Source organism: Ursus arctos, unplaced genomic scaffold (assembly GCF_023065955.2).
Source record: "Ursus arctos isolate Adak ecotype North America unplaced genomic scaffold, UrsArc2.0 scaffold_18, whole genome shotgun sequence".
Lineage (NCBI taxonomy): Eukaryota > Metazoa > Chordata > Mammalia > Carnivora > Ursidae > Ursus > Ursus arctos.
In genome coordinates, this window is record NW_026622852.1 from 18389300 (window position 1) to 18414703 (window position 25404).

The 25404-nt window shown below is 36.6% G+C and overlaps 1 pseudogene; it reads left to right on the plus strand.

The window, feature by feature from the left end:
• The first annotated feature begins 7226 nt into the window (after window positions 1-7226).
• LOC113260660 (ferritin light chain-like) overlaps window positions 7227-25404 on the plus strand; it is a 63838-nt pseudogene continuing 45660 nt past the window's right edge.

Genomic DNA, 25404 nt, shown 5'->3' on the forward strand with positions numbered 1-25404 from the left:
CAGTGACCTCAACAGAGTCTGTCTTGTTTAAACCCCACTCCAGATTCATCACCATATTTGTTTCCCATGTTTTTTTTTCTAAATTTGTATTTTATCGCCTTGAAGAAAACTTGTTGAGTATCTACAACATGTTAGGCATTGTTTTTGCTTCTGTATGCAGTAGTGTACCCATTAGTAAAAGGAAAAAAAAAAAAAACCACAAAACTGTTCTTATGAAGCGTACATTGTATGTAGCAACACATTAATATTTATTCAAATGCTCTGAGTATCAGTGTTATAAAACAAAATCTCAGTCAAGTAACAAGGGAATCAGCAGGATGCATGCTACTAAGTAACCTGTTTTGATAGCTCGCTCTTTGAATTTACTAAACTGACCAAAATTCCTGACACTACAAGGTCAGTTTCTTTTAAGAAAGATATTGAAATTAGTTTATGTTTGTCAAATGTTTTCAGACCAGGTGACTCTTAAACCATGATGTACTAATCATAATGAACCATTATGTCAGTATAGTTGTTTCTTACTATAATTATTTATTCTGGAAAGCCTAAAATAGTGTATCAACCAATGCTAGTCTTATCAAACCCAAATGGTTGGCATTGACCCAAAACACTAAAGCGATGTGAATCTTTGAAAATTAAAACTTACTGTCTTCCTTTATTTGTGAATTTAAGAAAGGGACATATCAAAATAAATAATTAAGTGGATATTTAAAAATCTAAAAGATGTGGAAAGTAATCCATGGGAGTGTGCTCTGGGAATACAGCTTTAGCATTCTTCAGATGTTCCAGGAAAATATATGTTGTAAGAATATTGTGAAAGACCACAGGTAGAATTCTGGCTTAGAAAATCCTCTTAACATGTCTCTAAGATGGAAGTAAAGGGATCAATTGTTTACCCCTTAATAATAACAAAAAAAACATTTCAGGTAAACTTTATGTTTCTGAAATGCAAAAGGAAAGAATACAAAGAATGAAAAAAATGACCAAAGAGAGTTACAATGGAATAGTGTAAGATTTGAGAGAGAACATCTTTTTTTTTTTTAAGTTTCTATCAAGTAGAGAAGAAGCAAGGAATATTCTGTTTTAAGGAGTAAAAATTAAAATTGATATTAAATAGGAAACTAAAATTATGTTAAATCTATATTGATATTAAAATGGGATATTGCTAGTAAGAACTCTGGAGGACAACATCTTGGGGGGGGACCCCTGAAGTAGAAAATATCTTTTCTTTCAGATTTCCTCCAATATATACAATTCACGGCCTTGAGTATTCGCAGGGCTGCACCAGGAAGAATTGGGACTCATGGTTAACCCTCTGAAAAAAATGCCCTGTTGTTAATTAGTGTACCCCTTGTGATCAGGTGACTGTTTTCCTTATAGTTACTAACTCCTTCCAATAGAGGAGTCGCTTTTTTAAAAAACTTTAAAATATTTTTCTTACATGTGAATATTACATATATGTAAAATGTAATATAGTGAGGGGAGGAAGGGGGATGAAGAAATCAGAATAGGGTGAACTTGTACTCTTCTTTCCTGGTGTCAATATTCCACCTCCCATCACTACCACCCAGGTAAGCAATATATACAACCTAATATGCCTCTTTTCCTGTTTTTCCTCCATACTTATATAATCCTATAGAAATATATGTATAAATAAATTTTTTAAACATAGTTTTTATCATTATCTTCAGAAATTGGATCACAGTATGTACATGGTTATGGCTTATATAAAACTCTTCATCATCTCCTAGAACTCAAATTCATTCTTTCTTAGGGCCGTGTAATATTCTGTGGAATGAACATTTTAAAATAATCCGCTCAAGATACCGTTTTGTGTAGCTGGGTTTAGAAAGCATAATTATGGAAACATTCCCTGGTTTGGGAGGAGTTTCTTTTACTGGCCATTAAAAAACAATGTTACAATAAGTATCCTTGTAATGGCTTTACTAATTGGTACTTTTATTTCTATGGGATAAATTCCCAACAGTAAATTTATCAGTCAAAAAGTTTATGTATCTTTTATTTTCCTAGGTGCTGTTAGATTACCTCCCAAAGAGCCTTAACTCTTCACATTTCTTTCATCAATGTAGGAAACTATGTGGGTGAGCCCAAGTAGATTCAGTTATGCTGTGGCAACTAACTATCCCAAAACTTTAGGGGACTAACACAAAAACCCTTTATTTTTCATTCATGTAAAATCAGATGTGAATCCCGGCAATCCTCCAAGCCAATTATTCTTTATGAAGTAACTCAAGCTTCTTTGAATATTGGGCTATCATCTCAACAATCATCTGGAAGCCTCAATCATGTAAAGTCTCATCTACAATCATGATAGTAGGTGAAATAGGAGAAAAGCTAACTGCAATGACAACTGGGTGCTTTGATACAGAATTCACACTTATTCATATTGTTCATTGATTAGCCACATACAACTACAAAAGGGCAAAGGAGTGCAATCCTATATGTGTCCAGCAAGAGAGCAGACCACAAGGGTGAGGGGTGGGGGGACGGGCAAAATTCATGAAGGGAAGTGGGAGATATAGGTTTCCAATTATGGAATGAATAAATCATGGGAATAAAAAGCACATCCTAGGGAATATACTGAATGATATTGTAGTAGCGTTGTATGGTGACAGATGGTAGCTACACTTGTGGTGAGCACAGCATAATGTACAGACAAGTTAAGTCACTATGTTGCACATATGAAACTAATGTAATACTGTGTGTCAACTGTTCTCAAAAAATTTTTTTAAAAAGAGAGAAGAAGACAATAGTGTCTCTATTATAGCACCTTTGACTCCGTATCTTCTCTATATTAGGTACTTGATCTTTTAAAGTTTTGCATATCTAAGGGTAACTTTGATAATGCACATTCTTTCAACCAATATGACTGGGAACATTTTTCCATATGCTAACTGGCATTTTCCATTGGTTTTTTTAATTGTCTATTCATATCTTCTGTTCATTTTCTGGTCCTAACCTCTCTTTCCAACCTTATTTCTTAGTTTTCTTGTAAAAACAAAACCAACAAACCTATAGTTACCCAAAGAGATTTCTAAGTTGCCTCTAAATAGGCCAAGGGCTGTAATATTTCTGTGCTTGTGTTTATGCTATTAATATTCCCTAGACCTTCCTTCCTTGTCTCTCTTTCACATTTATCTAAGTTCCTTTCACTATTAAAGGACCAACAGAAGGCCCACATCCTTTCTCAAACATTCTCATGCTCACCAGCCTTTCTTTCCACAAATTTTCTGTATCGTTATTTTGGTGCTTAATCCATACAACCCTCACTTGCTCTTCATCATTTCATAAATATCCCATCTCCCTTTATAGAAACAGGAATTTCCTATTTTTCCAGTTAACACCCTTTCAAAATGAATTTCCTTCTTTCTATTATGATAATTCTGCTCTGTTTTGTTGAAGGAATGAAGGATCAAAGTGTAGATTAAAGACATACGATCTAAGAGACTCAGCCCATGTAGGGTCCCTGGGACCCGATGAATCATTTACTTAGTGTGTTTTGCTGTTGCCTGTAATGTCTCTGGGATAAGAATCATTATAATTCTCACAAGAACACCAAGTTGGTCAAATACTTCTCAGATACCTGTTACTCAAGTGAGCCACAGTGAATGGCAACATGAGGGTCCTTGAGGCTGAAGTGGGCCATTGGTACTTTCAGACAGCTACAGTGCCCTCTTATTAGTGTGTAAAACATTCCATAGAAGCCATGTGGATGAAAATATCAATGTACCATCCAAGGTACTTCACTTTCTACAAAGCAGCAACTTCGCTATTAAAAAGCTACAGAACAACACACAGTACATCCATTTTACTATGTCAAAATCAATTTGCCTGTAAAGTGCCAAGAGAAAATTATAAGTAACCCACTTTATAGATATGGATGATCAGGAAGGTAAGCTACGAACTTGCTGCCCTGTGTATGAAACACTAAAATGATCATCCGAGACCCCTAGGACAGAACAAGTGTGTGTTTGCAACACTTCAATTGTTATGAAAAGTGGGGATATACTAAACAACAATGAAAATCTTTAAAGTCCAATGCCTTTAAACAACTTGATTCGTTTTTCTTCCTTGATAATACTTGTTTTTGTGGTTTAATGATTGCTCTTCACCTTTCTGAACATTTTAAGTGCTCTTTACACAAGGTCAGGAGTGGGAGAGGGTACCAAGCTCACATCTTAAACCAAAACAAAGATATAGTTTGGATAAAAAGATGGCTTTTATAGCAAGTAATTTCAATTTGGATTATTCCATTTATGTGCTAGGAGAGTGCTCACTGCAACTAAATCTGCATATATGGAACACAGGTTAAAAGTAAATTTGCAGTCTCAAAACCAGTTGCATCAATTTTCTGAGGCGCCACTGGATTTTATATATATATATAATATATATATATTATATATATTCTATAGAATATAGATATGCCAATATTCTATATATCTATAGAATATATATATAGATATAGATATAGAAATATCTATAGATATATATTCTTAAATCTCCAAATACGAGACCAAAATGGAATGAATGAATGGTTTGCCAATGAATAATCAATAATCCACCTTAGCCTGTGTTTTCACGTTCTTGCTGACCATGCATGTTTGCAATATCTCTTATCACCAATTCCTTTAAAATAGCTCACTGCACTTGGGCATGTGAGAGACTAGAATAAAAGTATTGCTCCATGGGCAAGATGTCTGTTCCTGCTAGGCTGTGATGCTGCACAGCAGAAAGGTGACTTGGTGTTCAACTTTAATGTGGCTCTGAACTTTTTACATCTTTGGTGTTTATGACATTCTTATTTACTCTAAATATATGATCTGACAAAAAACTGATCACATGAAATATGCTAAAATTAAACAAAGACAGAAACTCTGTTTTGAATTTTAGGCTGTCCCTAAGTGAAGAGCTGATTGTGGGAGCTTCCAGTGAAGTTTCGCAACTACATGGGCTGCGTACTTATTTATTTTGATTGAATTAAGCTATCCATACTGGCCGGACAGTTCATTCCAAGAGTCAAAATTTCTGAGCCTAAGATTGTTATGCACAAAAATCTTAGAGTAAGAAAGAGCAAATTGAGTTTTGCATTTTTCTCAGTAGTTCCTCGGACTTTGACTGGATCAGAGTACTTCAAGAGGAAATTCCCAAATACAGATTCATGGGTCCCACATGAAATCTACTAAGTCACGCTGTTTGGAGTACAGTCTAAAAATTCTCATTTAAAAATAACCTGCCCAGGAGACAGTGATGTAGAGTTGGTTTTGAGAATCACAGGAGAAGCCCTTAACTCTCTTGCAGTTATAAATGTGCTGCTTAAATATCCAAATAAATATATTAAAGGGATCATAATGTGCTATCCTATCTGTTGTATAGAAATCTACATTTTTAAAAGACTTTTTCATACTTGCTTTGTTTTCCTACAAATGCAGAGTGAATTCACTTGGAAATTTCCAGCCCTTCACTTCATTTTGCTGCCCAAGGCTCATAGTAAAAATCTATGTTCTGATTCTAGTGGGGTATGCTCCATGGAGCTGGGAGAGTTGCCAGACAATAAGAGGAAAAGGAATAGGTTGGAAGAAAAGTAATAAAGGTGAAAGATCTTCAGTAATCATTGAGTAAATGCACATTGCTATATCTTTTCTCCTGATTTTTCTCATTAAGATTTAGAAAAGTGTACCAGATATATAATTCTTAATTGTTTCAGGGGAGATAAGGATCTTTAGAGAATCAAACTTTCTTGAGCTGGAAGGAATGTAGGGGTTATTTAGTTCAATAGCTATAAAACTCACCAGCCTCGCACCCAGTGAATGGCCCCTGAAGCCAGACACTGCACTTTGTGCACACTGCATATGTTGAATGACTCAAGAGAGATTCTGGGAGGCAGCTAATAATGGAGAAGGGAAAAGATTGTCAGATTTAGACAGAACCTGAAGTTTTTATGTGTGATACAGAACACATCCTCAATTACTTAAACCGAGTAGCTTGGGCTACTCTTTCCTCTTTGTATACAACTTCCTCACAATGCTTTTCAGATCTCCTTTTCTCTGTTGAGGTTGCTATTAATATTCATTTTAATAGGATATTTTCTTCATTTGAAGATTAGTAACTTTAATAAAAGTTTTACAGCTACAAAGGGAAAATGAGAAGTAACTTGATCAAAAAAAATTGTAAAAGGGGAAAAAGCAAATAAGAGTTTTAAAAAGTAACAGACATCAACTATGGATGTAAAATAAATTATATCAGTCTATACAATACATATGAAAGAACTGGCTTGTCCCATAAAAAAGCAGACTATCATGTGAATAGGTGACATTTAAAAGAAAATTCAGTCATATCTTATTAAAAAATACACATTTAAAAGAAATGTGAAATAGAAAGGTTGAAAGTAAGGAGATAGGCGAATGTAAACCGAGAGAGAGAAAAATCAGAAGAGACAATATTTTCATTAATAACATTAGAATTTTTGTTTGAAAATACTAACTGGAATAAAAAGAGTATAAGAAAGAAAAAGCGTAAGTGATAAGAAAGGTATGTGAAGACACAAATTCTTATGCATCAAGCAATATATTTAAATAAATAAATAAAAATTACCGGGTGCACAAGGAGAATGTGGTAAAAATTTAAGTTAAAGTGTGATATTTGTCATATACCTCTCTAATAACTGGATAGATTAGTAAAAAGAAAAGAAAAGAAAAGAAAAGAAAAGAAAAGAAAAGAAAAGAAAGAAAGAAAGAAAGAAAGAAAACAAATGACATAGGAATTTAATGATGTCAGTACATTTGATATCATGGATTTATAGAAATATCTCTATGTTCATTGGCCAGAGATTATAGATTTTCATTATGCTCATGGAATGTTTACAAAAATTAATCACATACTTGGTCACAAAGAACCTTGATATATTTTAAAAACTGAGATTTTATAGGTTATATTCTCTGATCATAGCTTTACTGAAATAGAAATGAAAAGTAACAAATGACCACATTTAAGTGAATACTTAAAAATTAAGATATAGACCTTAGATGACCCTTAATAAAAAATAAATTTAAAAGCAAAATTAGTATTTAGAAATTAAGGAAACTGGGACTAACTTCCACCGCAACCCTATGGGTCACAGTGAAAGCACTAATTAGAAGAAAATGTGAAGCCTTAAATACCTTACCCATTAAAGAAGAAAGTTAAACAAAAGGAATGGCATCAGCAAGATGGTAGAAGTCCCAGCCCTCATTCCCCCCAGGGAAGCACTGATTTCACAACAACATATGGACCAAAATAACTTTATGAGATTTCCATATTCCAGTGAAGAAGTTGCAGCTCCCTGGATGAACACAATGCTGAGAAGAATGAAACAGGAAAGAGCAATTTTACTTTATGGGCAACAAGGCTCTGACCCAGGCTGTCACAGCCCAGCACTTGGAGACAACGCCCTAGCTATGACTTTTCCCATGGGGGCAAAGACAAGCATGGAGCGTGTGTCCAAAATTCCAGCTTTTGAGAGGGTTGCCAGAAGGACTGTGTCAGTCTCAACTCACTTGAAGCTCTGCAGCTCTCACAGAACTGGCATAATTTGGATGTATGTGGGTCCATGAGAACAAAGGAGAGTAGGGTTGGGAGGTGGGACTGGGTGCCTGGCTATCAGCACAATCTGCAGAAGGTGCACAGCTCCAGGTTTCTCCCTCAGGGAGATGTGCATCCACTGTTCCAGCTTTTGGGAGAGTTGGCCAAGGGCCTAGTATCTGTCTGCCCTGACTTGGGGCACCGACAGGGAGCCAGTGGACTTAAGCCTGGTGTCCGCTACTGAGAAAGAGGGAGAGTGGGGCAGCCGCTGTGGAGAAGCAAATGACTTGCAGGGCTGCAGACAGACAGCAGAGGGACAAGAGACTGTGAGCTCCTGGAAAAAAATGTAGCAAGCCCCTCTCATTGAGAAACAGTACACACAAGTCCAGAGAAGTCATATCACACCCCCCCCAAACGCCTCAGAGACCCCCAGAATCCCCAGCCAGGCCAACTAGTGAGCGTCTTCCTTTGTACGAAAGCAGCCTAAAAAGGTTAAGAGAGGTGGCTCTTTTTTCAAATTCACAAATCCCAACACAAAGTTATGAGACAAATGAAAAAACAGGGACACGGGACCCAATCTAAAAAACAAAATAAATCTCCAGAAACTGACCTGAAAGAAACGGAAGTATCTGACTTACCTAAGAATTAAAGGTAACATCATAAAGGTCCTCTGACATGACACATGAATAAAACGAGAATATCAACAAAGGTATAGAAACTATTTTTTAAAAAAGGCAAACAGATGCCAGTGAAGAATACCAAATACTGCAAAATTCTCTCCCTCAAAAGTGAAGGAAAAATAAAGGTTTTCCCAGATAAACAAAAACTGAGGCACTTCAATTACCAGTAGGTCTGCCTTACAACAAACGCTAACCGGAGTCCAACAAGATGAAATGGAACGGTGCTAAACAGCATAGTAAAGCTCCCCAGGAAGGGTAAATACATGGTGAAACAGACGATACTATAATCTAACGGTGGTGACTAAATTATATTTTCAACTGACTTTTTTTTTTTTATGGCAGTTTTAGGCTCACAGCAAAATTGAGCAGAAAGTGCAGAGACCGCCCCTATACTCTCTGCCACCATACATGAACAGTATCCCCCCAATTATCAACATCTCCTACCGGAGTGGTATGTTTATTACAACTGATGAACTTACACTGACGTCCTTATCACCCGGAGTCCACCCTTCACATTAAGTTTACTCTTGGTGCTGTACATTCCATGGAGGTAGATAAATCTAAAGACATTTATCCAGCAGTATAGTGCCATATAGAGGAGTTTCCCTGCCCTAAAAGTCCTGTGCCTGCCTATTCATCTCTCCCTTTCCCTGACCCATGAAAACCACTGATCTTTTACTGTCTTCATAGTTTTGGTTGCTCCATAAAGTCATACAGTTGGAACCATATAGTATGTATCTTTTTCAGATTGGCTTCTTTTACTTACTAATATACATTTAGGTTTCTGCCATGTGTTTTCATGGCTTGATAGTTCATTTTGGTGCTGAATAAAATTCCATTGTATGGAGGTACCCTAGTTTATTCATCCATCTACTTACTGAAGGATATCTTGGTTGCTTCCCAGTTTTGGCAATTATGATCGAAGCTGCTATTAACATCCATGTACAGGTTTTGTGGAGACATAACAATTTCCCTGGGTAAATATTAAGATGTGTGATTGCTGGATCATATGGACAAAAGTATGTTTAGTTCGAAAGAACTGAAATCAGGATCTGGAAGAGATACTTGCACTCCCATGTTCATTTCAGCATTGCTTACAATAGTCAAGAGGTGGATACAATTTAAATGCCTATTAATGGATGACTGGATAAAGAAAATGTGGTATATGCAGACAGTGGAATATTAATCAGCTATAAAAAAGAAAGAAATCCTATCACATGTGTTAGTATAGATGAGCCTTGAGGACATTATACAAAGTGAAATAAGCCAGTCACAGAAGGACATATACAGCATGATTCCCCTTATAAGAGGTATCTAAAATAGTCAAACTCAAGAAAACCAAAAAAAGAAGAATGATGGTTGCCAGGAATGGGGGGAGGAAGAAATGGAGAGTAGCTGTTCAAAGGTTATAGTTTCAGTCATGCTAGATGAGAAAGTTCTAGGGATATGATGTACAACATTGTACTTACAGTCAACAATAGTGTAATATACACTTCAACGTTCGTTTAGAGGGTAGATTGCATGCAAATAATGAATCATGGAACATTACATCCAAAACTAAGGATATACTGTATATCCTGACTAATATAACAAAATAAAAATTATTTTAAAAAAGGGGGTAGATTTCATGCTATGTGATTCTTTACAATAAAAACAATTCTATCCCAATGCAGAGGATATGTATCACTGCTAGAAACAGTTTTTACACATGTGAATTTAAAGAATATATCAATACAGCATAGTGTATTGAATACCTTTGCTCATTAAAATACTTTCCAGGTTCATAATCACAAGTAGTGGTCTTAGAAACACTTTCTATTCATGTAAGAAAAAAAACAATTAAAGGAATAAAAGAACTAAGTATTTGTCTTATGAAATTAGAAAGAACAATAATGTGAAACAAAAGAAATCAGAAACAAGAAGGGATGATGCTTGTCTGGGGAGTCTGTGTTTCATTTTAGAGGCCAGGAGGACCCAGCAAAGGGCTCTAAACAAGGCAGTGACAAAAGGAAAGAGGTTTTTTCATACAATTAGTCGGAAACAGTGCACCAACAGAGAAAGAGGGAAGTGTAGAACGGCACCAATTAAAAGATTTTGGCACCCGTTTAACCAGCAAAGTTCTTAAAGAGAAATGGATACCAGAGCACAAGAGATGTTTTCAAAGGGGGCATCGATAAACGTAGTGGCTAAATGGATGTAGGGAATGAAGAAACAGGTAAAGAAAAGGATCATTTGGAAATGTCAAACTCAGGTAAAAGCATAGCAAGCTCATGGAAAGAAATGTGCATAATTAGATCTCAGTTATTTTGACAAAAAGGATGGCTAATTCAATAGCATTGCTAAGGGTGGCTGGGAGAGATTTTTTTTAGTACTGGTTCACATTCCATTCCCAGAAAAAACAACAACAACAACTTGAAGTCTAATATAAGTATATCATATGTTTGGTGTTTAAATGCAGTGTCAAGATACTTTTCTTCTATACCCCCATCAAGTGCTTTCCTCTAAGTTATACACACAGAAGTTACAGGCCACCTCTATGCTAATTTGAAATGCTAGAACACAAAGTAGAAATGCTCAGCAAGGTGTTTAAGATGCCAAAATGAACGTTGAAAGGGTGGACACTTAGTAAAGATTCTAGGCTGGAGATACAAAGTTGTTATTGCCTGTATGCTCTTAGGCAAGGTTCTCATCCTTCCTGGACCTTGGTCCCCTTGTCTGAAGAATGTCTCAACTCCTATTGTACTAGAGAGCCTCGGATATGTGAAGTTGAGCCTCATTTCAGAATATACCTTGGGATGTTTATATGAAACTTGTTTTAGTATTCATAGAATGAGTCCCCTGATGGGTAAAACTATCTTAAGAAAAATTATAACCTTTTACAATTTTTGCCATCTTTCATGGTGGCACATATTCAGCAATTGTATGTCAGGTAGTGATACAGTGTTTAATCCTTAGAGCTTTATAGCAAAGTGCTTATTAATTACTCTCATTTTATCAATCAGGCAATTGAGGCTCAGGTTAAAATCTTGCCAGAGACTGTTCAACTGTAAGAAACAAAATCAGAATACCCAAGTCTACAGACTATAAACCTATGCCTATCATCTTTCCATTAAATTGTGGCTTATTTACAACATTCGTATTTTACATGAGAAACAGAGTTTCTCATAACATAACATATTGCACATAACATATTGCTGTTATTCAAAACAATGAACCCAAAATCCAAAGCACATCACATATTGCTGTTATTCAAAACAATGAACCCAAAATCCAAAGCATATTCCATTCAATTATTTATAATACCTTAAGTACCCCCTCTTTATATTTTAGCCACTTATAATAGAAATCATTTGAAAATGCACCAACATTTCTACAATTTCTTCAATAGAATACATAATTAAAATATAACTATTTCTTGGTGATTTGGTCTCATCACTGTTAACGTGTGGTACTAAATTGAGCAAGTGTTTTGCTTTGTATATCTTCTACAATGCTTTATATTTTCTGGGCTTCCATTAAGTAAATTGGAGTTCTTCCTCTGTTGATAGCTATCTCTCTCTCTTTTTTTTCCTCTCTCATACTAGTATGTTCCATTGTTTCTAATCTGCCGCTTTGTTTTGACTCAAAATGGTAAGAACCTGATGAGTGTTTTAGGATGATTCTAGTCTCCCATGAAATAAACCATCTGGACTATGGTAAACATTACTGCTGCTCCAGGGGAACTTTGAGGACTACACTGTTGAAGGGCTAAGTCTTTTGGAGTTTTGGTGTATTGCCAAGCAGTCCAGATTACAGAATTCAAGAAATTAGAATAAATGTGGATTTATCTGGCTGAAGTCAATATTTAATAGGGTCAGATTTAATGTTATTACATATACTAGGAGTCAATTGTTTGGAAAATATCAACTAGCAAGGATGGAGAAAGGGAGAGTATAGTTTGAAAAAGTGTATCTAGTATAGTTATTTAAAACAACAACAACAACAACAACAACAACAAAAGAACAACAAAAACCCAAACTCCAGAAAAATACAAAACAGTACAATTATTCTGACTGGTATGGGTCCACGGAAGAAAATGAAAATGTGTTCTGAGAGGATTAGGTCCAAGCATTTGAGAAACCTAGATCTGAATACTGTTGGTATATACTGCACTTTTTAAGAGACCATCCAGTTTTGCTCAAAGCCCTAGACAGTGAAAGAAAATAAAGAAATATCATCTCCTACCCTACTGAAAAAGTTAGGAGGACATGAGGAACAGGCAGACAGCAAAGATTCTACTCAATGAGGCTGGGTTGGATGGTTTAGGGCAGGAAAACTGGAAGATTAATTGGAAATAAAGGTAGAACCCGGCCATGTTGACCAGGTGTCTCATTAAGCTAAAACAATAGCAATAACCGGTTTAAGGCCCTGATGGGTAGGATGGATAACAAACCTAAACCCACAAAATACTAGTCTTCTCTCCCAGCGGGAATGGATCTTACTAGGTTAATCTGGGTTCAGCAAGTGGGTGGCATAAATCTCTAAATTTAACTCTGTTTCAGTAGAGATTGACAATGTCAAGATGACCCACTTAAAATCAGATGGCAATTCCTTTGGTGCTTAAAATGCTTCAGTTTCTGCATATTGCTTTCAGAATTAAGTCCACATTCCTAAAAAGACATCAAAGCCTCATTCTTACCTACATCTCTAGCCTTAACATGACCACTTTCCACATCACATTCTACATTGATGACCTTCCAAATGTCTTTCTTAATCTGGCCATATTTTCCTGCCTCCAGGCTTGCCGACCTGTTATTCTCTTGGTCTGAAGGACCCTTAGCATTTCTCTTCCCTTGCACAATTCAGTTTAAAGAATATATTCTCCCTTAATCCCCACAGACCAGAATGTCTCATTGCTATGAGTTTTTACAGCATGCTGCAATCCTGTTAGCAGGGACTTTGCTCAGCATACTCTGTAGTCTTCTGTTTTACTGGCTGAACTGTAAATTGCAAATGAGCAGAAACTTTATCTATGTGGCTAATATTTCATCTTCCAAGCTTAGCACAGGGCCTGGCACAGAGTAACTTTTTAATAAGCATTTCTTGCTTACTTAAATCCAATAATGGGATGAGAAGGTGGTAGGAGGGCAGATAGGTAAAAAAACAATCTCTTTTTTTGGCTCTTTAGAGTTGCCAGAGAAGCAAACTCCACTTGTTATTATTAAGAACAAACTTTTGATTTTTTTTTCTCAAGTCCTACTACTACTCTAAAAAATGGATAATTTTCCCTTTATGTTTCCCCACTGTGTATAGCATGTAGCAATTTATGAATACCAAGAACAATGTATTTACAGAATAAAACAATTTTAACATCAGCAAGAACTATATCCTCTTGTTGTTCAAAAAGGATGTCACATTTCAATATAATTGCTTAGCATTTTCAGTGAGCTATTTATAATCAATGGGGCAACTTAAAGTAAATGTATTTGCAATGGCTGTTGTGGTGTTATAACTGAGCACCACTTAAAAATACATCATAAATCCTTTGTAAAGTATTTCTCCATTGCATTAATGTATTCTATATATAGCACGTTTCTAAATATGTTCATTCTTCAGAACAGTTTTTAAAATTAAAAAAAAATACCTTCAAATTAAGACTGTTGTCAAAGCTTGTGGAGTCTAGGTAAGAATTTTTATTTATTTTTTATTTTTATTTATTTTTTAATTAGGTAAGAATTTTTAAAGTTTTTTAAACCCTTCCAATCTTGCCCCACTAAACTGTCCCTGCACTCCTTTAAAAACTTCCACACAGAAACATAGTTAGGCAAAATCTCCCTTTAAGCCTAGGGCATGTTATTAGTTATTCTGAAAGCCCCAGGAAGATAATAATCTTCCATATACAAAGAAAAAGATTATGACTGGCAAGACTACCTCAGTATTAGAGCTTGTAGTGCCACATAAAACATGGGATTTTAAGTACTTCAGGACTCAGGAGGACTTTTCTCCAAGAAGCCTCTTTCTTTTCTTCAAATCTCTGTCCCTAAAGAGTCAGAACAAACTGAAAGGGTTAGTTATTTCAATTAAGCATAGTGCTTTTATGTCAAGATGAAACTAATAAAGAAATGGAGAAAGATGGTATGCACATAATATTTACTAACGGACTATGGTGGCAGGCCTATGTTACATGCTTTCTAGTTCATTGGGAACCACTGCCTTATTCAGAGAGATGGGAAAACCAAAACACAGGAAATCTGAGAAACTTGTCTAACACCATAACACTAAAACTTCCGTACAGTTTGGACTCAAAATCAGGTTTGAAAATATAGCATGCTAGAGTAACAATTACTGAGTTTACTGTCTGATTGTGACCAACCATAAAATATATAAAATATGTTCAACAACTGTCTTCAGTCACTGAACCATAAGTGGGGCAGAGATATCACCCCCAAGAGATGAGAAAGATACAGTGAGCTCTACATTCACGCTGAATTTGGGGCACTTTCTAAATAGCATCACAGGGAAGTAGAAAACAAACAGAACGACAATCTCACTAGGAAAAGGGAACAAAGATCACAATATAGACATGCTGAGGTAGGTTAAAGTTATGTAAGGGTACCAGAGAGGAAAGAGTTAAGAAGTAAAAGAACCACAGAAACTTGTCCAAGAGTTACCTTGAGTCTTTGGTCAAATACTCAGCTACATATGCTGAAAATAAGACTCCATGAGGCTTGGCAGAGAACAGCTCCTTGAGACTGTGAGCTGAAGTAAGATTTGGAGGGTGCGTAGTGTTAGAAGATAGAAGAATTAGAACCAGGCAGAAATACTGGAAAAAAACCAAGGCATTTACTTAAGATCCCTGAAAGGCCACAGTATAAGAATAGGTCTAGAGTAGTCCTCAAGTAAACACTTCATTAAACCTGCCCCCCAAAATTCTAAAAATCCCCACAAAGAATGAACCTAACCACTGAAAAATTAACTGCTCTCCAGAACAAGGCTCAATATCCTTTAAATGATGATAAGCAAATGTAGCCTTATAATAATATAGCATCCATAAGGACCAGTAATAAAAATGTTGCAAAGAAGCAGGAAAATGTAATTCATAACCAGTAGGGAAAAAAAAAAACCAGTCAATAGACCAAGAGATGACAAAGATATTGGGCTTAAAAGGACTATTTAAGTATTATTATAGATATATTCAAAACACTAAAAGATTTGATGAATATTATCAGTGAACAGGGGATTCTAACAAAGAAAAATTTATGAAGAACTGAATGGTTTTCTAAATGTGAAAAATGCATTATCTAATATTTCCTGAATGGGTTTAGCAGCAGACTAAAGAAAAATAATGAACTTTAAGACAGGTTAATGAACATTAAACTAAAGCACACAGAGCAAAAAAAGATTAAACAGACAAGCAACAACGAAAACAGAACGCAGTGTCTGTGATCTTTGTGGCGGTATCAAGTGATCTCATCTACACACGAGTGAAACCCCAGGAAGTGAAAGAAAAAGACTGAGCCTGGAAACAAATTTTTTGAAGAAATAACTCCTAAAAATTTTTCAAATTTAATGAAAAGATATCAACCTACAGAACCAGGAAAATTCACAAATGTGAAGCAAGATAAGCACAAAACCACATCCAGGATTATTCTAGTCAAATCACTAAAGATCAAAGTTAAAGCTAAGGAGAAAAATCTTAAAAGGACTCAAATAAAAAGACACACTTTACATACAGGGCAACAAATAAATATTATCACGGATGTCTGATCAGAAACAATGTAAATTAAAAGACAATAAAACAAAAAGATTAAAGTACTGAAAAAATCTCATCTGGAGTTCTATATCCCATAAAAATATCCTTCAAAGATAAAAGCAAAACAAAAATACTTTTAGATAGACAGGAGCTGTTTATTTGTAGACAAACAGCTGAGCAAATTCATCACCGGCAATCCTGAATCATTAGTAAAGCCCAAGAATATGATTCAGGCTGAAGGCAAATGATACCAGATGAGAACTTACAACTACACAAAAGAATGAAGAACAGAAGAAGGGTAACCATATGAGTAATTTTAAACATTGTTTTCTCCATCTTAATGCCTTTATAAAACTACTAACGGGATACACGTACATCTCACGCCTGCCCATGTCTCCGTCTGGATCCACCTGTGCCCTGTGGAGGTGGAGGTGGCTCCACCCCCAGGGGATGGCTGTTGAAATAAAGAGAATGATGACAACAGATAAAAGAAAGCAGTACAACATGAAAACAGAATCGCAGGCGAGGGAGTAAGCAGTTGATCCATTCCCCACTACTGGGTCTGTGGCTTACAGGAGGCAGAGCTGTCTTAATAAAAGAAAGCCATGAATATTTACGTTACTGCCCAATATCACCCAAAGTAGTAGTTTCGTCACATGTTCAATACCTTAGCAGTGGGCCTGCGTTATCAACTATACAAGGGAAGGAATGATGTATTCAAGAATGCACAATTGTTTGAAACCATCTTTATACAGGTCAGCAAAAAGGAAAAGTGACTGGTGTAAATAACCAGGTCCCCAAGGTTACTGTGGGCAGTGCATCCACCAGCCTTTCCTTCCACCATTTACCGTCATGCTACCGGCTCAACCTACAGCAGGCCATGAAAAGCATGCCACATGTGGCTGGGTCACCAAGAGAAAAAGTACAAGTATACAGAGACCTTAGAGATGACCATACAACTTTGCTTGAAATTTGTAAAGACCTTTGTCCTTGGTCATGAGAATCTGGAGCCAAGCTTGTAGGTTGCCACTGCTCAAACATTTTACTTATAGCTCTGTTCTACTTCAAAAGCACAGGAAAGACCAATTGCTTATTTTAGAAAAACCCACTTATTTGTCAGCCCACAACTACAGGGTGACAGGTATATCTAGTGCCACGCTAGCTCGGCACCCAATGGACATACCCAAGTGTGTGGCAGAGGTAAGCCTCCGTAGTGACTTGGGAATATGATATATGAATTATGATAGCAAATCGGTGCTGATATGTGTGGGCACACATGTATAATTTGTTAGTAGCTATCAAAATGTAAAGTGTCCATATGTCTAACCTTGTTTAGGAATCTTTCAATAGAAATATTAGTGCAAGTATGCAGAATATAAGTGTATGTGAGTAATTTTTGTAATAATACTCTCTCTGGCATTGAAACTGTTCACACAAAACAGAAATTATCATTTAACAAGTATACTTTAGAGAAATTCCTGCAACAAATGGGAGATTACACTTGCTAACCTCAAAGTTTCTTCTAATTACAAGCCCCTAATGTGTTCAGCTATAGCAAGAATGGGGAGCAGCAGCAGGGAACTCCACAGCCCCAGAACCAGGTACCATGAGCATGACAGCAACCAAGTCTGCAGACCCAGGACAGATAAATTCAGGAGCAATGGCATGAGCAGCTACTGAGAGTTCAAGAGGAAACAGACGTACCATGGCCCTGGTGTGTGCTGTCAACATGTCCCCATGTTAATGGTGGACACTGCAAGAACATTCTTGGAAGGAACTTCCGGCATGTTGGTGGAGCTGTCATTCTTTCTCCAAAGGGCAGCATAAGTGTGACTGCAAAACTATAAAAGGTACTTCAGAAACAGTTAAAGGTTCTTTAGCAGGACGGCTTATCTCAACTTTGCAGAGCAAAGACTTACACGACTTAGTGGAGTGGGAACCACAAAGACTGCCAGCCTGGTGCTTAAGCCTCTATGGACGGAAAGAAAAAAGAAAAAAAGAAAGCCAGAACTCCAAACACAAGGAATTCCCTTTACCACAGGAGGGGTGAAAGTCACTGCAGGATAGGTGAGGACAAGTCAACCTGAAAATCCTCCTCCAGCGGCTCCTTAGCTAGCCATGGAACTACCAGAGAAGACTAAAAGGAAAAAGGCAGTGCAGCCCAGGCCAGCAGACACAGCCCTTGTCCTTGCAAAAGCACCAGCCACACACCCACCACAAAGGAGTTTAGGACATCTCACAAACTGGGGAAAAGCCAATCTACAACTAGTTCATGTTATTCAAGTAAGTGACCTAGTGGGACAAGATCTTTCTTGAGGAAAGCTTAGGCCAATCCTACCAGAAAATCACTGATTCCAACACATTGTGTCTAAGACTGTGAGGGGAACAACATGGAGGCCATCAGGAAGACAAGAGAGGTAAAAGGCTGAAGTCCCTGGTCACATAATATCTTAGACCAAGGAGACAGTAACCTTTTGAAGCCTGTTAAATAGGAAACAATGCAGAAAGCTGTAATGAAGACTTTCAGATATGTATCCCAAGAGAGCCAATTCCAGCTTTCCCTGCACAGTTCAAATATCAGAAAAATAAAATGTTCTCTTCTGTTTGAACTTTTATGTCCTAAATCCTAGTAGTGACTTCACAGCGTATTTTGTCATTTCAACAAACTGCAGTCTGAGACACCATTCGCCAAGTGCATCCCCCCCTCACCCATGCCCAACAGAGACAATATTAGGGATTTATCTTGCTTTATTTTCATTCTGGCTTTGGTTCTCCAAAAATGACTTTAAAAAGACGCAGACTTCAGGCTAGGAAAAAGCATCACCTCTTTGTTTTCATTTTCATCTTCTTCTTCCTGAAGATCCCTGAGCATAGATGTTTAGCCCTACCCACAGACCAAGCTAGGAAAGCACTTATGACCCCAAAGAAGATATTCAGGGAGGCTGGGGGGTTGGGCTATTCTGTTTTTATTTTTTATTTTTTTTTGTTTTGTTTTGTGTTTTTTTGGCAGTCAGGGAACTCAAATCTATCATTCAGACCTAACAAACCCATCCCTAGATATATAATTAAGATAAACTCACATGTTCTAGGAGACAAAAAGAATGTTAGCAACAAAATTATCTATAATACCAAATCACTATAACCAACCCCAGATTCTATCAAGAGGAGCGTGGATAAATTTGGGTACATGAATATAGTAGGACACTATATAACAATAAAAATGAGTAGCAGATACAGGCATAAGCATGGATGGGACTAACAATGTGCAGTTAAAAAAGCAAATCACAGAATACATATAATATTGTTACATTCATAGAACAGTTCAAGAACATGACCAGTAAATTTTTGATTATATATTTATTAAGACTGAAAAATACAAGAGAATGATAAACACAAAACTCAGTCGTTATTTCTTAAATGAAAATACGGAGATGTGATCGGACAGGTATATACAGGGTTTCAACAGTACTGAGAATTGCTCTACTCTTTTAAGCAAGGTGATAGGCCTACAGGAGTTCACATTTTTATCATTTCACATTTTACTTTCTCTGAAACCAGGGTGGTCTTAAGATTGCTGCCAGCCAGACGGCAGCTGGGATGTCGTTGTCATTACCTTAGAAATACTTCATGCAGTTTCTCTTATGTTTTCCTCTCATCTTTTTCAGAAGAAGTGATATACATGCAAAACCTGTCTGAAATATGTTTTCACAAATATAAAATAAAAAAGCCTAGGGACAAAAAGAGACTATTTAAAGCCAAAATAATAATAAAAAAATGTGTGGGGTTTAATACATATGTAGAAGTAAAATACAGAACAACAAGAGCACAGATAATGGGATGGGTAAAAAAAAGTACACTGCTCTATGGCTTTTACATTGTACTTGAAGCAGTACCCTGCTAATTCAAAGTAGACTGAAATAAGAAATCATAATATAAATCCAGAAACCACCGTTACACACACATACACACACACACACACACACACACACACACACACACACACACACACACAGAGGCAGCAGAAGAGATACATGGCTCAGCACACTGGTATTAATGGGCTCTGAATAAGCAAAGTTGTGTTTGTGCAGTGGCGCTGTGTGTGTACCCACGGGAGCTGGAATATGTGACCAAGTCAAAGGAAAGCACACATATTTATTCAGCTTGAATACAAAAGTTTTGTGTTATGATCAAATTAGTGAGCTGTCGTGTATTATAGTGACACCAACGGTGTTTCCAGGTGTTTGTGTTGTTTTTAGCAATTACCATTTCTTGTTCTAAGTCTCACCTGTAAGTGAGCCACAGAATCCATTTTGCAGGCTTGACTAAGTTATTTCCTGATAAAATACTAGATGTTAAAGTGGAAAATCTGCTACTGTTTTATTTAGTTGTAGCTTTGTGCCCAATATTTCCCCGAATAGGATGATAAAAGCCAGTCTGATTCCGTGGGGAAAAAAGCTTGGAATTTGGAGTCTAATCTGAATAAAAATCCTCCAGTTACATGTGTATGCAATTTGGCAATTTACTTAGCCTCTATCTCTTCTAGCTCATGCTTCACATAGGAAAAATAAGATATAAGATCTACCACAGAGAAGGATCGATGTATAACACCACCGACACACTGGCCAAGCCTTACTCTCCCATTAGGGAGGAGAAAAAGAGTTAATTATCTGTGTTATAGAGATGCACCCTTTTCCCTCAGAGAGAGGAAAGAAGTACATTCAACAAAGACCAAGTTTTCACATTGTTTCAGGTTGTAAAAAAAAAAAAAAAAAAGTTAGACGATAGCATTTCCGGGCCATGGCCACCTGTAAAATAGTCAACATTTTCTGCTTAGATTCTTCTGAGAAAAATATTAATTGGACTTGAGTATTTTCCCTATAGGCTTCTTCTAGAGAAAAAGGTTTTACTGCATCCGAATTTTTAAAAGAGATTACTTCCAAATCTAACCCATCCTGTGGCATACTCTCCCATTAATCTAACCCTACCTTCAATGATGATTAGGAAAAAAAAAACTATTTTCTAAAATAAGGACCAACTTCAATCTCTCTTACTGAGAGCACACTCTTCAATTTTCAAGGAATTCACGGAAGTCTATATTTTTAATTTTGTTCATTCTATTCTTTGAGCTGTCGAAAAAGAGCAATCATGAAGATATTTTGAGGACAAGAAAATTGTAGGTTTAAAGCACATACAGCTGAATTTACTATTAAAACTGACTAATTATATGTAGCCTCCACATATTCTTCTAGCTTATTCCTATTTTAATAGCAATTTTCTTTTAAGTAATTGTCTAGGTCTGTTCTCTCCCTCCAAATGTATGCACCTAGGTTTTGATGACTAATATGCAGACAGGCGGCTGGAGGTGGAGAACTTACTCATGTCCCCAGCGTCTATTACCTAGATCTTCACACTATGCCTATGTCTCATCGGTCAAGCCACTCCAAACTGTCAAACTTGTTGGTGTATTCAGACCCAGATTCAAAAGGATACGAGACTAAAGCAATGACATTAATGCAGAGAGTATTTTCCCTCCAAATTTCTTAGGAGGCAATTTAAAGAAATCTGAATTTGCTATTTCAGTAGAGACTGAGAAAGGAATTAGGTCTTCCTTCCTCAGAAAATTTTATATATATATTATATATGTATTTTAATGACCAAGAAAAAAAAACAGAGTTTGAATTTCAAAGTCATCAGCTGTATAACTATGGGAAAATTTAATCTCATGTTGCCTCAGTTTCCCCATCTGTATAATGGGAAATAATAATTTTATCAACTTTACATAGTTGGGACTCAGTGAGCAATTGTGAATAAAATGCCTAGCACCATGTTGGCCATAAAGTAGGTACTCATGGAGGTCAGCATTTATTATAATTATCAAGCTCACCCAGCAGATTTAGTAATACATGCAGAATGTGACAACAGGCTCCCCTGGGCCTGAAGACAGTCCTGGCCTTTGACTGATAGTACAATCACAGCCCAGTCTCTGGATACATGAAAATTATAAAATTAAAAAAAAAATCATTACACAACAGATCTGCCCATAATCAGGACTGACCATCAAGAAGATGATCGTATTGTAGTATGTAGATTAACAATAAATATGGACATGACCCTTTGATTGAAATAAACCATTCTTACAAGGTTTTCAGGAAAAGAGGAAAAATTTTTTTTTAATTTCCAAAATGAAATTTTTAGAAAGCCGGTCATTTTCCAAAATAAGTAACTCAAATAGAACATCATTTCAGAAAGGCTGAAATATCTGGGGGTGCAACTATAGGGCTAGTTTTCAAAGAAAGCTTTAACAGCCTCCTCATCAAATTGTATATGGGATTAAAGTCTATAATCTTCAAGAGATTTTTAAAAAGCTTTTAATAAAAAGGGAGGGAAATTTAGTTTATTTAAGAAACATACTGTTTTGCAGTTGACACAAGCAACATGATTTTTTTCAAATCATGTCAAAGAAGAAGTAAAAATGAGCTTTGTCCATTCTTTTCGCACACACACACAAATATGAATACCATATGCTATTTATGCCGTCACTTTGTGAAAACTGATATGTGCTTTCATACTCCACTCTTCCATAATGCCTCCTGGGAAGATGCTACTTGATGAAAAATTAAGCTGAATCACTTTCCTTTTTCAAAGTACAGAGATGAGAGTGACAATAAGCCCACTGCACATCTCTGGCTTGCGTAATTTGCTCTTAAACTGTCACTTTAATTATTCTTGAATTGCAAGCTTGCCTCCAGGCAAAATTTCACAGAGATTTTTAATAATCCATTTTATAAAATATTATTATGGACACCAGAAAAATATTGATACTAAAAAGATGAACATAAAGTTTAAAAAATACATGAAGCACACTTATTTAAAGACAGGTAAACATTTAAAAATAGACCTTGACATATTTCTGTGTAGACTACATGCTCAAAACTTGGAGACAAGTGGCTCTCCCAGTTTTTTCCTGAATTTCTGTCATGGGAAGTGAGGAGACGCAAATGCTAGTGACTGAGGATACAGTGAATTATGAGTGATTGTCCTATGACCTGGAATACTGTACAAATAAACAAGTTAGACCTAGACTCACAGAGGCATCCTTTAGGGGAAATTAAAAAGAAAGCTCTAATTGCAATGGTTTACAATTTTTCCATTCCGCCCCAACCAGCACTCCTATCACAGCTATTTATAAAATCTTTCATATGAATTCACTGCTTTAAAAAATTTTTTTTACCTAATGCTCAGAACAATGAAACAAAGCAGCATTCTTGTTTGCATTTTATAGTTTGGAAAGATTAGGTCATGCTCCAGGTCATTCACCTTAATTGTTGAGGAGCTAGTATTTGAACCTGTGTCTGTCTCCAAAGCCCCTGGCTTTCCCCATGCCATGTAGTAAAGATTGCAATGATCTTTTCCTCTTCTGCGAAGAGCGAGAGAGGAAAGAAACAAATATTCACCAAGCATTTTTAATGTAATCAATACGTACTAGCTGGTATCATATTTACACACAGATATTTTACATCATACCGGTTCAATGAAAATAATATGCATGGTAGTACTGGAAATTGGCCGTAAACATTGGAATAGGCCTTCTAGTTCTCTGGGTTTTATCTATCTAATCCAGACCTTTGGCTTGATATTCTTCTTAAAACCATCTGAATCCCAAATTAGCTCTTTGTCCTGGCCACAGAAATTTTATCAAGTAGCCTTTCCTTCCTTATATTCTATAGTTCTCACTGTATCTCACTACGCACATTGCAACCTCTTCAATTGTCAAAGTTTAAATCTCTTAGTCCAAGTAATAGTAAGTTGTTTTTCACTGGGTAAAGGCACTGTTTTAAGTAAAAGTTGATCTACTCAAAAAAATGTATAATAGAACAGGCAGAATGTCCTTTAAGCCCTTGGAAAGAGTAATTCTAGTACACTTTGATAGACATTATTGGCTGAGTAACTATGCCATCTCCTTTCTCCCCTATCTCTCCATATTGTTGATTCTAGAATATCCAAAGACACATAAGCAACAAAAAGAAACTTATCTAGGTTTTCTGTAGTTAAGAGAAGCCCATGACTCATTTCTGGCCAATGAGATTTAAGCAAAAATCTTCAGGGGTGCCTGGGTAGCTCAGTCGGTGAAGCATCGGACTCTCGATTTTGGCTCAGGCCATGATCTTAGGGTAGTGTGAATGAGCCCTGAGTTGGGCTCCATGCTGGGCATGAAGCCTGCTTAAGCATCTCTCTCCTTCTCTCCTTCCTCCAGCTCCTGAAAAACAAAAATGCTGTTCTTCTTCCTATTTAACTGTTTGAATTTACTGCGATGATGCCTGGAGCTATAGTAGCCATGTTGAAACCATTACGTAGTGAATATGAGGGAAAGAACAAGACTATGGTGAAGGTGTGGTCTTTGACATTGCTGAGTTTCTAAAGAATGTAAGCAACCACATAACTTGGTATTTCTTGTGTGATGCATTTGGATTTTCTGAACTTGATGAAGAATCCTTCACTAATTTCATATTAAAGAAAGGTTATCAGCAAAAAAGCAAAACAAACTCACAACCCTATGGCTAAAAAGGCAAATTTCTTTAGTGTGCATTGAGTGCGTCCAGAAGACCTGACTGCCCAGACAAATAGATTTAACTATGAAGCAGCTCTTTCTCTAGTACTTAGGTACGATATGCCTACTGCCAATATTTCTGTCTCTCAGGTTCTGAGTTCTTCCTCATCCAAACCCCCCACTCATGCTTTAATCTCCCAGCTATCCTGTACACGGGGTTGGTATTTTCTAAATGGGAAATAAGAGCATCCTCCCCCTAAACAGAAAGATTCCCCCATTGGAGATAAATATACATCCTGACCAATGTATCAGAGAATTAGCCAGGGTAACTAACACCAAAAGCTTTATATGACAATGCAAAATCTCAGTGGCCTCAAACAACAAAGGTTTATTTCTTGCTCATTCCAGAGTAAGTGAGAATTGGCAGCTCTCCTTGGTGACGTCTCTCCAAGCAGTCACTGAAAGATTCCTTCACCAGTCACCTGTGGCTCTTTGGGACCCAAGGGTCTCTCTAGAGTCATTCTCCAGATCCCCTCCACTTGCCTAGCCAATGTTAAAATACAGTATGGAAGGTTGCATGTAAAGTTTTAGGGGCCAGTCCTAGGAATAACATAGATGACTTACCCCAAATAATACTGATCAGAAACCAACCACAAGAGACCAACCCAATTACAAGGGAGGCTGGGTATATAGTCTTCCTGTACGCCAAGAGAGAAGAGAAAAGATTTGTAAGCACGTATCTAGCCTCCGCCACAACTGGCCTCATGTGAATTAAACTAGGATGACTGTGTCCATGGAAATTCATTTTTTGTGAATGAACCAATAAAGCCTAATATCAGACTTTGGGATGAGTATGACTTATCAAT